The sequence below is a fragment of the Nycticebus coucang genome, chromosome 11 (assembly GCF_027406575.1).
Source record: "Nycticebus coucang isolate mNycCou1 chromosome 11, mNycCou1.pri, whole genome shotgun sequence".
NCBI classification, from domain to species: domain Eukaryota; kingdom Metazoa; phylum Chordata; class Mammalia; order Primates; family Lorisidae; genus Nycticebus; species Nycticebus coucang.
The window spans coordinates 87,230,993-87,245,554 of NC_069790.1; positions in this window are offsets into that span (position 1 = coordinate 87,230,993).

Below are 14,562 nucleotides of genomic sequence, written 5' to 3' on the forward strand. Positions count from 1 at the left end.
ACAAATAACTAGAAAAAGAAGTGTTTTCCCTTAGGAAGACTAGGATTAAGGCTTTAAGGAAATTATGTGCTATGGATTTTGGTGGCATATATTACTGGGGGAGGAGAAGGGGCTGGTAAAGCTTTAATCTCAAATTCATGATTTTTTAGCCTTTCCATTCTTTTTCTCTCTTTCTGTTTCCAGTCATCATTATCATCTACCACCTTCTATCTTCCCCTTCTCTCCTTTTTATTTACAATTTTTCTGTGTTTTTATCTTTCTTAAAGGAAGCCTCTTTTGAAGTATGCCTTTTATCTCAATGACTAACTATTAATAACAGGGACTGAGGTAATGGCGAACATGTACTTAACGGAACGAAAATCAGAAATCTTTAATGTAGCCATAGTAATATCATTTTCCTGACAACATTTTTTATATCATTTCAGTGATTATTTAAATTATGCAAAGGAGACAATCCAAGGATGTTTAGAGTTCTTTAATATTTTAAAACTTCTGAGGCAAAAAAAAAAAAAATTACATGTGCTCATTTTACTAGTATTTTATTGTTATTTTTTATTTTATCATTTCTTAATTATTCTCAGTTATTATGTTCCAAGAACATTTCTAAAGATGTAATATTAATAGGTGGGAAATTTGGCAGAGTAAGGATAAGATGATACATGTTACTAGTTTTGATTCTTTTCCCTGTGTTTATTTTTTATGTTTTATTGCTGCGTGAATCTGTAAAGAAAGGCTAGAGTCTTTGCCTGAAGGAAGGAGTATATGAATATGTAAATAATGCTTTAATGTGATGAGATTTTCCTATTTGAATATAAATTTGATGAGCAATGTTATGTTATCCTAAATATCAACACAGCTCAGAACCAGATGATCACATTTTGTCAATGGTTTCTAAATTCCATTTGCAACTGTGTGATTTGTTGATAAAGTAAGTAAAGATTGAAACATGAAAACTAAGTAATCTTTTTCTTAATTTCAAGAAAGTTAGACCTTTTTGTATTTTATAGCTGAATACAAAAAGAATAAAACTTAAGAATAAGTAGGAACCTCATCCTAGATGATAAACATTGTATAGGTTTCATATTTTCTTTCTCAGATTATAATTAATCCACTAAGGATATGTCTACTTTTTATTTTTTTAATTGAAAGATAAAATCTTAGGTATTTATTGAGTAAAACATGATATTTTGAAGTGTGTGTATATATATATATATATATCATGAAATGATTAAATCTAGCTTACTAACAAATGCATCATCTTACACAGTTATCATTTTTATGATAGGAACACCTACCATCTATTCTCTTAACATTTTGCAATAAGGCTTATTTTCTTTATCCAAATTCAAGATTGAGGAAATCCTCTTTAGGGTTTCCTTTTAAGGAAAAAGTAATAAACATTACCTTTTTTAAAATCTACCAAGAAAACACTTAAAAATTGTGTTAGTATTTATAGTCTTTATCTATCAAGAGAGAGAGTTCATGAAGGTCACTAAGAATTTGGCCTTGGTGAAGAAAATCATGAATATCACTCAAATGTACTAATAAAAAAAAGTAGTTCAAACAAGGATTTCAATCCTTATTCAGGATTGAGAATAAAACAGGGAAACAATGCAAATGAATAGTAAGAAGCCTGTTTTGAATTACACTGGCAATGTTAGTTTAGAACAAAGAGTAGCACTCTTTCAAATCAGATCTTGGTTTGAAAATAATCAGCCAAAAAGGTGAGAAATATATTTGACAGTCCACTTTGTGTTGACAAATATCCTGACAACATAGCAGAGGGGAAAAAAAAAAATTCTTCAAATTCTTCAAATTCTTCAAATTCACATGAGAGAAAGTTAGAGACTAGATTAGGATTCGGTAAATCAAATATAGTTCACACCATTGCTTAACTGGATATAAACAAGTCATCCAAAGTCATCCAGCTAATCTATTTTAAAATTTCTTATAAAACATGCCTCCCATTCTTCCCTCCCAATCAAATGTACTAAATAGCTCCAGAGCATGAAGTCCATTTATTAAGAAAATAGATCTCAAGTTTAAGAGAAAGAAATGCCCCAGATAGTATGAGAACCATACCTGATGTAACTTTGCAAACATTTTAGGGCTTATCACATGATCTATTAGAGGAGTTATTTTCATCTAGTTGTGTATATTTAAATATGATTTAACATTTCTGTTACTTAAAGATTTATCTCTAGCTCTTAACCTTTCCCTTAAACTTTTAGATATGCATATCCAGATTTATGCATAGTATTTATTATCTCCATTTAGATTTCTAGTACTCATCTTAATGCCAGCATGTCAAAGATTGAAGCCTGTATGTGCTCGCATACACACAAGCCCTCACTCACATGCATACGTGGCTTCTTAGTTAATGGCATCTTAGCAAATGGCAACTTAGTTAACGGCAAGTCTATACTTTTGAGTTGATCAAGTCCAAACTCTTGTGGTCTTTCTTTGCATCAGGAAACCCTTTTAACTCAACCTTTTCAATACGGTCAGAGTCCCACCACTTCTTATCACCTCCACTGCTAGTTTCTTCAAAGCTATCATCATCTTTTACACATTTGATTTCTCTAGCTCCCTACTTGCTCTTTCCACTTGCATGGTAGGATAGGGACCTTGTGTTCTTCTTACTGATTAAAATCTCGATGCCCTCTTCTAGTCTGTTGTCACAAAAGCCTGATGATACTTTATTTTATTTATTTATTTATTTTTATTTTTATATATTTTTTGAGACAGAGTCTCACTGTGTTACCCTCGGTAGAGTGCTACGGCATCACAGCTCACAGCAACCTCAAACTCTTGGGTTTAAGCGATTCTCTTGCCTCGGACTCCCAAGTAGCTGGGACTACAGGCACCTGCCACAGTGCCCAGCTATTTTGTTGTTGTTGTTGTTGTTGTTGTCATTGTTGTTTAGCGGGCCCAGGAGGTTGAGTTCAAACCTGCCAGCCTTGGTGTATGTGGCCAGCACCCTAATCACTTAGCTGCAGGCTCCGAACCCTATTGATCCTTTTAAACCATAATTCAGATCTTGTCATTTCTTTGCTCAAAACTCTTCACTGACTTAATATCAGCTGCACCCTTGTCTCGGTAGGACCTTTTCTAAGCATCCTCTATTAAATACCAAACTCTACTTGGCAGACCCGACCCTTTCTACCCTGCTTTCGTGCTTTCTCTAGTATTTATCACTATCTGACAAGTTATTTGTTTAGTATTTCCTATGTACCCTCATTAGAATCTAGGTTCTATGAAGGTGGGGCCAATGTCTATTTTATTTACTACTTTGTGTCAAGCAGCTAGAAAAGTACTCTGCTCAATAAACATTTTAAATGAATAATTTTATCAAGCAATCAATAACAATAACAAGATTAAAGGGGGTTGCGGCTGAAAGCTATTGTGTCATGAATTCCTATGGATTGAATTGTGTTTCCCCAAAAGATATGTTTAAATCCTATACCCTACCTGTGAATGTGACCCTATTTATAAATCAGGTATTTGTGGATATATTCAAGTTAAGATGAGGTCATACTAAATTAGGGTGGACCCTAATCTAATGACTTCTGTCCTTAAAAGAAGAAACAAATTTGTACATAGACTCGCACAGAAAGGAGTATGCCACGTGAAGAAGGAGAAAGCGGTAGGAATGATGTGGCTACAAGCCAAGAAATGTTCATAACCACCCATCAGAATATAGAAGAAGCAAGGAAAAATCCTCCCAAGAGGATTTCAGACTCATAGCGGCTACTGTGAGACCAAAAAAAAAAAAAAAAAATGTTGCTTTCTCCCACCCAGTTTGTGATAATTTGCCATGCAGCTCTAAAAAACTAATACATATAAATATACATAAATGTTATGGTCTTTCTCATCAACTTCTGGAATATTAAGATTTCATAGAATCTTTAAACGAAAGATTTTAAATAAATATTTCGAAAATCTTTGGTATAGGACAATATAAACTATGCTTGACCAACAGTTGTGGTATGAGGTTTTGATTACTCATCAAACTCGTAAGTAAAAGAGACTTTGCTCATCCTCAAACTAAGCTTCACACGTCCTCTGGGAAAGGGTACAGGGACAGCAGAACAGAGGCGTATGAATGCCAGCTACAGCTTCTAAATGTAAAATCTCTTTAAATTGGGACACTTGTAATCACAGGAGATGAGGTTAGTGTGTATGGATCACCTCAGCACAGAGAAGCCATCAGCTCTAGGATCCCATCAGCTTATCTCCCTTGCTAGACTTTTAATCCTCCTAAAGGTATATCATTAAATCCCATCTCCATGAATTACTCATTAGTTATAGATTACTCCCATCCAGATTATTCAATAAACAGTTTAGAACCCCAAGTACAATCTATATTAACCTCAGCAGGACTCATTTATCTTGCGTCTGGCAAAACTAACATATTATTAGTGTTCATGTTTCAAGGAGGAAGAGGAAACCAACAGTCAATTCCTCTGATGCCCTTGAAGTTAGAGAAAAGGTAACAGACTAGGTAATAATCCTTTGCCTTCAGAGAGTATACAGCTCAGAAATTTACTATTTCCAAAAATTATCTAGATGTATTAATAAATTTTTTTCGCTGCTGTAGTACATTGTACATTTTAAAGCACTTACATACTTAACCACATTTGTTTTGCACAACTCACTAAGTCAAGATAGAGTACTTGTGGGAACTTCTTCTCTGATTATAATCGCCAAATGAAAAAATCATCATTACCTTATGAATGACCTTTTAACCAAATTTTCTAATACCTATATTTAGGAGTCTGGGGATATTGATTAAGTCAAATTAGGAATGCTTAGATGCACTCTCAAATATTTAGGACAATCCCTATAATAAAAACAGTAAGCTCTGGTAATCATTTCTTAACTCCACTCTGGACATCCATCATTGGGATGTGCGGTCATTATTGTTATCCACTGCAGTGTTGTGTTTAATGCATTTTCCTGTTGAGCTGTGAATAGCTCTTGACTTAATCTCAACAAGCGCACAGCCTAATCCCTACAATTTCACCAGTCATTAAAATGAGTTATTTCATCATGGTAAACTCCATAGTACTCAACAACAATTAGGTAACCAAACTTGGTAAATAATACCATAAGAAATTATTAATAATCCAAAAATTGGTTTTTTGATGATCAAAACAAAGTGAAATCTTCAGAGAGGTTATCTGCTATTTCTTTATTGGAATTTTGTTATAATTCTTTTGCACATTAATTTTTCAATTAATTCTTGCCAGTACCTCTTGGTATAATATATTTATTATATCTATTTTTTCCTTTCTGTAGAAAAAATTGTATATATTTTTTCCTAATCTGAGAGTTTTCATAACAACTTTTAACACCATACATTTCCATTAGCATTCATTATTCATAGTTTCAGACTTTTAAAAGATCTGAAATTTTATTACATGCAATATAGCAAACACTTTAATTTTAGATAGTTTTCTCATTATCTACTTTATTTATTTATTATTATTTTTTTTTTTGTAGAGACAGAGTCTCACTGTACCACCCTCAGGTAGAGTGATGACATCGCACGGCTCACAGCAACCTCTAACTCTTGGGCTTATGTGATTCTCTTGCCTCAGCCTCCCGAGCAGCTGGGACTACAGGTGCCCGCCACGATGCCTGGCTATTTTTTTGTTGCCTTTATTAAACAAATATTTATTGAACACTTGCTATGGAACAAAAAAGTAAGGGCTGGATGTTTGCAACAAGGATAAATAAAACATACTTCCTCTCTGATTCTTTTATTTTTTATTTTTACATATACATGTGTTTATTAGGTTTCCATTTTTTGCCTTCACAAAATTAAAGAGACTTAAAATTTGATAACAATAACAACGTTTAAGATAAGCACTAGAGGGCGGCGCCTGTGGCTCAAGGAGTAGGGCGCGGTCCCATATGACGGAGGTGGCGGGTTCAAACCCAGCCCCGGCCAAAAAAAAAAAAAAAAAAGATAAGGACTAGAAACAAAAACCTTGTAAAGAATGAACGAACATAAATACATTCAGAAAAGAAATCAGAGAACTGCTGCATTGAAATATTAAGCAATAATAATAATGCAAAGAAAGTAACATTCACATTGTCAAATAAGAGTATGTCTATTATAGAATGCTTTGACTCTGAGATTCAGTATGGAGTCATCAGTTAACTTCTTATTTTTTTAAGAAAAATATTATTATTAAAAATATCTACAAAAAAAGAATATTATTATTTTTTATTATTAAGAATCCTCTCTGATTCTTAATCTGATAGAAAACAAGTCTTTCTGTGTGAAGTCCTTACGATGTAAAAATTGCATAGTGGTATTATAATGATTTGCTTTACAAAATTATCTGGAGCTTTGAAATTTAAAAATTTTTTAATCTGACATTTTCAACATGGAACATAAGTATTAGGAAAATTACTATAAAAATAAAGTTCCCTCTCTAAATAATTTTCGATCCCAGCATACAACATTCCAGAATATATTATTCTGTCAATTGCTATGAGAAGTACTTGAATAAAGAAGCTTGTTTTCCGCACTGGTTGCAAACTTGTATGATTTTAGATAATTTTTTTCACATATTATTTGGCAAAATCCTAGAAAACTAGTGTTTTACAAAAAAAAAAAATTTGATCCAATCTAATAGATACTGATGGATCTCTTTGATGTAAAAAGTAAGCTTACATTATGTTATTTCCAAAAATATTTATTTGTCAGTTTGATCAATCTGAGGTCACAAATGCTGTCTACTGGGTGATACCCCTCTTGAGTGGTAACACATCGGGGATTAAATTAGCATTTTCTTCCATTTCCCCCAATCTTTTGTTAGAAAAATTGTCAAATACTTCACAATATACAGAGGAATAAATCATCTGGAACCAGATTTATTAATTTGTTAATTTTATAAATATTTGTTATGACATTTCTGTGTTGGGTTTTTTGGTCAGGCATCAAAGACACAAGGGAGACCCAAATGAAAAGAAGTTCATGTACTTGCAAAGTTTACAGAGAGTGAGGCACAGACATCTATTCAATGATCAACAATACATAAATAAATTACAAACCAATAGGTTTTGTGAAGGAGGCTACTCTTCTTCATCCTGGGTAAAACTGCTTTAATGGTCTCCTTTAGTTATCTAAGAGTAAAAGTTATCTAAGAATCTGTCCCATTCTTGGAAAAATAACTTGAGTAGTGCTGCTAAGGTGATTAAATATCTGATTAGCAGGCCCTATTGTCCTAGGAGAAGAATAAAGCAAGACCGGTTATGCTTTCAGTCCAAAGCTTTAGGACACCTTTGTCAAGTGGCCCTGCAGAAAGCTGAGCAGGGTTTCTACAGCTGGCTGCTAGAACTAGCCCTGATCACACATGCCCCTGGGAAGGCTGGAGGACGCATAGCTTAGCGTCCCTGAACTGCAAGACGAGTGGTCATGAGAATAACACTAGATCCTCAGGCCTCCTGGAGTGGGAGAGTATGAAGCCTCTAAACTAATCAACACTGGCAGAACTGCTGGAAAAGGACTGTACCCTCCTGATACAGCTGGACTGAAGGATTAGCTTCCCCCATTGAGTTATAGATCCAACCTTCAAGATTAATTTTGTCAGTGCAAGAGGGACTTTACAGCCCACCAGCATACAATTTTTATCAGAGATAATCAGTTGCCACAATTTTCTGAACAATGGTGTTTCTATTGCTAGAGTCTAATCTCAACTACTGACACATTCTTGATTCCTAAGACACAGCACAGTGTGTCCCCAATCACTATCACCTCAGCCCTATTAGGTAATAAATATCAGAATCTGCCATTACACTGCTCTGGGGTAACTGTGCCCACAATGGAAATGAGTATGAGACAGACTTGAGAGTGCTTGATGGTAGGCTTCTGGCCTATTGATCTAGCACTTCTCTAAAACAAGTTTTTTTTTGTTTGTTTGTTTTTGTTTTTAAATATAAAGTACAACAATATGAGTTTTTCTTCTTTTTTATTTTCTTATACATGTGTCTTATTCACAAAAAGATAAAGTTTCTGATCTTTAAAATAGGATACTTACAGTTGAAAGAAGACTTTATCTAGGTATAAGTACCTTAAAAAAATAGTGTGCATACAGTGAATATATCAAGCTATAAGCTCAGTGAGATACATCAGAGAGTTTGAAATACAGAAGATCCAGAACAGAGCAGAAGCCCCTCTGAGTCTTGACGAATTTTGGGGACAAGGAAGAAGACAGATAAGTAACAGCTCTCTAGTCGGAAGTCAGATATAGAGATGTGTTAGATTGACTGCAGTGAGGAGCCTGCTCCATGATCCTAATTGGGAATTTAGAAGGAAATTACTTCATAGGATGGCTTCAGATCCATCCAGCAATGCATGTTAAAAAGTTTTGAGCCTATCATAGTTAGGTAGAAAAAGGGTCTAAGTTTAGTGCACCTAAACTTCTCTTGGACCAGATGAGACTTCAGAGAAATCACATATTTCTGAATATCCTACAGAAGAGGGGTAGCTGAAGTCTCTGAGTTGAGAGCGCACCAACTGTAACCATGGAGGGAGGTGACAATACATCAAATGCTACAGAGAAGACAGTCTATGCCAGAGGCCAAGTGAAGAATAAGACCAAAGTTCAAGAAGTTCTTCATCACCAATGGGAGACCAGTTGCTTCTTAGCCAGCCAGATTTAAATCACCTATCACCTTCATTAAAACCCCTCTGTTGAAATACTTAACAAGTTTTCTGTTTTTCTTATTAGTCAAACCCAAACTGATAATAATCATATTATTTGTTATCCTAGAGAAAGAACATGTATAATTCAATATTAGGTTGATTTCTTCTGGGGAAAAAAAAAAAGAAATTAAAACTAAAGACTAGTGGTGCCTGTGGCTCAAGGAGTAGGGAACCAGCCCCATATGCTGGAGGTGGCGGGTTCAAACTCAGCCCCAGCCAAAAACTGTAACAACAAAAAAATCCTCTAATTTTTGTGTAATCCTCTAGATTGAAGACCCCTACATAAAAGAGCCCACGTGGAGATTCCCAAGGGAGTTCTTCAGTTCTTCCCCCCTTCTAGAAGCTCTGGTGCTTTTTACTTCTTCTGTATTCCTTTATAACTTCTACTAAAAGTCCTATCTTACCACTAAAAAAAAAAAAAAAAAACAAAACTGAAGGTTAAAGTTACTAAAAAATGTTTCTCACATATATAATATAGAAAGTTGTGTTATTGACTAGATTGATATGGTTATTTGCCTTACATGAATACTTTTCAAATTCAAAATGATTTCTCATATTTTACATATTCTCTTCTTTTGTCCTGCATGGAGATGAAATTTTGCCTGTATGAAGACATGAAGCTGTGTACAGATGTTTATGATGTTGATCCCATATATTCTAACACTTATGAAAACTAAGTGGCTACTTGGAGGTACCAGCAGGTTCTACATGGCAGAACAGAAGCCCGGTCTAAAAATACAATACAGTGTTTATATCTTAAACTGAACGATAGACAAATTTAAGAGTAATTTTAAAATCTGACCCCAAGCAAAATAAAAATTAATAAGTAGAAATTTCTAAAAACAAAATAAATACATCTTCAAGGAAATGAAATCATTTTTTAAGTGTCCATATTATCACTTGCCCTCCAAATGCACACCAGCTACTTGTTCTATATTCCCGTGTGCAACTAGAATATTGAAATGCTTGAAAGTGATGATATTTAAAAAAAAATTAAATCTTGTATATCCTTCTGTACCACACAAATTGAAGCATACATTTGATTGACCCTATAAAGAGATAAACAACACTTTTTTGGTGGGGGGGACAGGTTATATCTGAGTTAAAGAAAGGGGTACAAAACAGGCCAAGAAATCAAATGCTATTAAAATACGAACACAAGCAAAAGGGACGCTTTACTAAGGGATTCAGAGGCTCTAACCTAACTAAATGCAATATCCTGAGAGGTGAGAGTGGGAAAGCATACTATTATATCTCACAGGAAACATTCTCATTCTGGTGTCTCATTCTCATGACAAAGGTGGCAACCAGAATAGAGAATAGCACAGCATGGATCCGTCCTCCTGACAAAGACAGGAAGAATAATGGAAAATAATGCAAAGTTAGCACCTTCTTGTTCAAATATATTGTAATCTTAGGGTCTTCCTCTCTTCCAGCAAGGATGTAAGTCATTTAGTCTTGACAAAGTGTAACTGCAATATAATAATTGCTAGAACTCTAGACATTAGAGAATTTCAGGGTTTGTTTTACAAAGAGAAGGTGCATTGTCACTCACAAGTGTTTTCACTTTTCTGGAAGAAATTTTTTTTAAGGGAAATATAATTGTTATATGGAATCTTATAGGAAGTAAAACTAGGCTGTCTGTAAAAGAAAATAATTTATGTGGGACAAAAGAAGGGAAAAAATCTGCAAATGCTGCAGTTACAATATTCGTCACGGTAGCAAGTGATAGCACAGACAAATAGTACAGCTCTTTGTGTGTGTGTATGTGTGTTCATACCATTATACGTATGTGAACAAAAGTAAGCTGGAGATCATCATAATAAAACCAATTTATAAAAGGCAAAAGAAAAACTCGCTGTCCCATATGATTAAAATATTTTTCAAGGATCAAAGCTCTATAGCTAAAGCAGACTAAAGAAATTCAGGTGCGCTTTAAAATAAAACTTGTGTGCAAATACTACTTTGTAGGTGTTTATTTAATTTACTGTAACTCATAGTCTAACCATGCCAAACTGTAATTAGGGGGATTCACTGCAAATACAACAGGTTGTAACTATGCAAAAGCTTGTGGATGTGAATTTTTGAACTTTCATTCCAAAATATTTTTGCCATTTCTAGATACTGAGCTTTCTGAACAATATTCTGAGAAGTTCTGGTAGCAATGTAACAAGGGCTTTCAAATATTAACACATTTAACTCTAACAACAGTTCTTTGAAGAAGAATCAACCATTAACTGTACTTTACCAAGAAGACACTAAACACTTCATCACACGTCTAGGTGGTGGTGTAAGAGCCTAGAAGAAACTTGATTGCCCCGTGAAGTTTTGCTAAAAGTAAAGCCAGATTAGGAGGAGAAATAGCATACAAACTTATTAAGGTAAATGGGGAGAATCGCAGAGGAATTATTCCCCCATGCAGTGGAGGTACAGATGGTTGTGTATACTTCTTCTTCTTGGGGAAAAGTTTATGGGGAACTTTGGATGATTTTAGGGAGGTAACAAATGATTTTTAGGAGAATTCTATGCCCTTGAATAATGTATGATGATATAGGACAAACTGTATTGGGCCCTCAGACCAGACTACAGTTTGTGGCAAAAGTCTGTTCAAACATGTTGACAAACTTCAGTTTTTTTCTGAGATATTTCTTTAGTTAATGAAAACTCAGGGAAGGGATGAGAGGTAATTGCCTTCTTAGGACAGTCTAAACTTTAGCCAGATGAGTGAACTTCCGACAATAACTTCATCCTGTGCATTTAGAGAAGCAAAGAATTGATATACAAGAGGGAAGGTGGAAGGTCAGAAAGACCCTGAGGCAGCTTCTTCATTTTAACATATCAAAGCATCATATTTTAGGGTATCAGTTTCTAGGACCCAACATTCCCCTGTCTAAAACTTCCCTCAAAGATTCCCATACTAATAACTGATTTGTTGGTTATGTAGAGAAAAATCAAGTTAATAGCTGAGTGGTACGAGGTCTCATTAAACCATTCTCCCATTTCTGGGCAATGCCCAGTTAGGAGTGGGGAACCTGTGGCTTTAAGGAAATTGGTGGCCTTCCTGGTCTTTAAATAGGGTCACTGAATCCAAATTTTACGTAACAAATCCTTTCATTAAAAAGGTTTAATAGAGAAAGATGAAGCTTTTCTGGCTTTCTTTGGTGCTTAAAAGAAAAACAATCTTGAAATTAGAAATTGCAGGTTTCTTAGTAATGTTTGAAATAAATTCTAAACCAGCTTCCTTAGAGTCTAGAACACAATCAACTGAGTCACAGTCACAGTCTACTTGTTAAATTTTAAACATCTTCAGTTAAAGTGAAACTGGGCAGTGGCAATCACGCTGATTTTTCTCATCTGTAGTTTTTGTGACACAAGTTTGTTTAGATAGGAGCCTTAGCATGCTGCACCTCAGGAAAAAGGTAGTTGCAATTTCACGGAGCCCAAGGCAGAAAAATAGAAGAAAAATTTGGAAATATTAGTGTGAAGACTTATAGCCAGAAAAGAGTCAGAATCCAGTCCAAATATTAGTCAAATAATAAAAACTCAAAACAACAAACAGGGCTAAAATCTAAAAACTTACATGCTATAGTTTTCTTCTGCAACATAATTTTTCTCTTTCCCATCTGACATTTTTACCAAAGATGCATCATAGTAGGATCAATTTATTTGTAAAATAAGTTTTAATCTTTTTATATTTGTCCTGGTTATTTGCATGAAATACAAAAAGTATGCTGATAGCCCATATACTCTTTCTAAGTTGGCTTTGCTGGAATTTCTTTTATAAAAAATCTTATATTAGACTTTTAAAACCCTGAAAGCCAATCCAAGACTTTACCATCAGACTATGCTTATAATACCTGTAAAAACTGCACGAACTCCTCTCTGCTTGATAATCTTGGGTCTATTCTTTACTTATCCCAAGGTTAGGAACATTGTACGGGAACAATGTAGACAAAATACCAGGCCAGTCTTTTTCCAAGTCTATTTGCTTTATAAATTCAAGTTCATTTTCTCAAAGTAGTCTAGTCAAATACAAAAATAAGACTGCAAGTCAAATCCTTGGTAAAATAGTGTCTCTTGTTACAATAAATAAATAAACAGAGTCTTATTGAACTTATATAAATAACTATAGTGGCACAAAATAAGAATACTCACAAAATTAGTTTTTATATCCTGGGGAGATAAGTTAAAAAGACAAATGTTTTAATTTCACTCAGAAATGTATGTTTTACCCCATTGATGTAAGCTACAAATAGCTCAAAAGAGAACAAAAGCCATATTCTTGACTCTGGAAAATAAAACAGAAAAAGAAGAATCAGCAATACTTCAAACAAAAAATTATAAAAAAAATTCTTTTAGTCTTCCATCAGTTTAGTTTCATGTAATTCACTTCTCTACTTGAGGCTCAGTTAGAAATCTTCTTGAACTCATCAGGTTTTATTATCCAAGTTCTGGAAGTTTTTTCTAAGTCCAATGATATGATACCCAAAATTATCAGAAACCGTCTTCAAGAGTGTTTGTCAGAGAGAGGATTAAGATGAGTGACCAGATAGAGGTAGCCTGTGCCTCCTCCATGGAGAGAAAACAGAATTGTAAGCAGATTCTCACATTTCAAACAGACCATCTAGGAGAGAATGCTAGGGTTCCACAGGCAAGTGACCTGAAGCACCAGAAGTGGGTCAGGAGAGGGCACAGGGAAGCTTCCCGGCCTGGAGGGCTGGAAAACATTTGGCTTAAGCTTCTAGATGTGGCAAAGAATAAGAGAAAGGCTCCTACCACTCCAGGCTCCAAGATGATCTTTTATGATCTTGGCTGGAAAAGAATCCCCAACCTCACCAATGCAGGTCTTGGGCCTAACATAAGGAGTTGCTGGAAGAAGGCAAAGAGACATTGTTCCAGAAAGAAAACTCACATGGATCCCACAGGCATCTGAGTTTAGAGCAGCTTGAGCTGGGCACCATTCTGGGGAACCACCAGCATACCTGCAGGCATGGCACAACTCTGAGGAGACAGAGGAACTCAGGCAATCCTGTGCACCATGGAAAGGTCTCCACAGCTTTACTGTGGGCTGCTTTTGAAACTGAGATATAAGTGGACAGCATTTTCCACAATTTCTCACTTATGTTGCATGCGTGGGTGGGGCTGAAGCCTTTCCAGACACAGATCCAAGTTGCTATGTTAAGAAATTGATAGTAGGCTGTACTCCCCTCTCAGGCTGAGCTTAGGCTTGATGTGCATGCAATCCCTGCGTGCCTAGAGAGGGGCAGGAAAACCTAGCTTTTCAGCATGCAGCTGGAATTGTGTCCACGATCCTGCAGCCAGCTGCCATGGGACAAAGTCTCAATCGACCTGCACTCTCCATAGTTTCCTGCCAGCATAGCTTGGCTGAGAAGGTCCCTGCCCTCTCTAGTTACAGGTCCAGGGTGCTATTTTGGAAGTCTGACCCTGGGCATCCCCCTGCCCATGGGCTGAACTCAGGCTAATCTAGCGCCACCCAGCTAAAGAGGAACAGGGGAGCCAAATCTCTCCTATACATACCTGGGACAATTCCCACCATTCTGATACAGGCTGGCACACTCCCCCAGCATCTTGTATATTTCCTGAAAAGAGCCTCACCTTTTTGTCACAGGCCCAAGGTGCCAATTTGGGACTTTACAGTTAGGTAGTTCCATACCCTAGCCCGAGTTCCAGCTGACCCAGCTACAGCTGCCATCCAGCTGAGAAGTGACAGAGGAACCCAGGTTCTCCTATATACATCTAGGGTAATTCCCTTTATCATGTTCCAGGCTGCTGTGAGACTGAGATGCAAGGATGTGGCACTCCCACAGGCATCTCACCCA